Raw genomic sequence first — 1,662 nt, 5'->3', positions numbered from 1 at the left:
TCTTATTTAGACAAAAAAGGGGAGATGTAGAGAGAGCCCGCCCTTTGGGGGCGGGACGGCCTCGGGAAAATCTCTATAAATTGGGGTGCACAAACGCTGGTGACCTTTTTTCTTCCTGGCTCCTATTTCTGGGCATCGCTGGAACTTCGGTTGTGTGAGTGCTCCTTTATATTAAAGTTGGTTTTATATTATACCAATTGGCCTGAATTAATTTGATCCGCCATCATCAAAACCCCTTTACAGGGCCACCCAAGGGAGCGCAGGATTGGACTTGTGTCCCTCCTCCACCCAGATTATAACCCCCAAGGATGGACCCACAATTATATATGGCCCTCCTCCCCCTGGCATGATTCTATCTCATTATAGGGCGAGCTTCATGCTCTCTAAAAGGGCTTTCTGTTATCCCCTCTGTAGTTGATGCTGATTATAAAGGAGAAATTAAATTACTTGCCACTGCTATCGAGGGCCCCTTAACTCTGAGAGCTGGACATCGCATAGCACAAGCCCTGCCATTGCCTATGATAGGACAATTCCCCTGTCAAGGAAACGAGCGTGGTGCCTCGAGCCCCGGCTCTTCTGATATATATTGGGTGCAACAGCTTTCTGATACTCGACCTATGATGACATTATGGTTGATAATAAACAATTTCAGGGCCTTTTGGACACGGGTGTGGATGCCACTGTTCTATCATCTAGATATTGGCCTAAGGCATGGCCTGTAGACTCCACCACCACCCACTTACAAGGTATAGGACAAACCCAGAGTACTCTGCAAAGCTCCAAGTTGTTAACCTGGAAGGATAAAGAGGGCAATTCAGGCACCATTCAGCCTTTTATAGTCCCAGGCCTCCCGGTTAACCTCTGGGGAAGGGACATCTTAAAACAAATGGGAGTTATTATGCTTAGCCCTAATGAAGCTGTCACTAAACAGATGCTTAATATGGGATTCCTCCCTGGTAAAGGATTAGGGAAGGAAGAACAGGGGCCTACAGGCCTTATTGCTGTTGACCAGCACCCAGGTCTCTTAGGCTTAGTGCGGACCTTTTTTCATAAGGACCACTGATCCTCCTGCACTCCAGGCTGATAGGATATCTTGGAGAACTAATGACCCAGTCTGGATTGATCAGTGGTCTATGCCTCAGGAAAAGGTTCAGGCTGCCCTGCAGTTGGTGCAGGAACAACTAGAGCAGGGACATCTTGAACCCTCCACATCCCCATGGAACACCCATCTATTTGTTATTAAAAGAAAAATGGGGACTGGAGACTGTTACAGGACTTAAGGGAGGTTAATAAAACCATGCTACCCATGGGGGCTTTGTAGCCTGGCCTGCCATCACCAGTTGCTATTCCCAAAGATTTTTACAAAATTGTTATTGACATAAAAAAATTGCTTTTTTCTATCCCCCTTCATCCTGCAGATTGTAAGCGATTTGCATTTTCCATCCCAATTACTAATCATGTTGGCCCAAATCCTTGGTTTCAATGGTGAGTTTTGCCACAGGGCATGGCCAACTCACCCACCCCATGCCAGTGCTTTGTAGCACAGTCTGTGGATCCCATAAGGTTACTTTACCCCTCTGCGTATCTTATTCATTTTTTTTTTTTTGGTTTTTTGAGACAGGGTTTCTCTGTGGCTTTGGAGCCTGTCCTGGAACTAGCTCT

This window comes from Microtus ochrogaster, chromosome 7 (assembly GCF_000317375.1).
Source record: "Microtus ochrogaster isolate Prairie Vole_2 chromosome 7, MicOch1.0, whole genome shotgun sequence".
Classification (NCBI taxonomy): domain Eukaryota; kingdom Metazoa; phylum Chordata; class Mammalia; order Rodentia; family Cricetidae; genus Microtus; species Microtus ochrogaster.
This window is presented reverse-complemented; position numbering follows the sequence as displayed.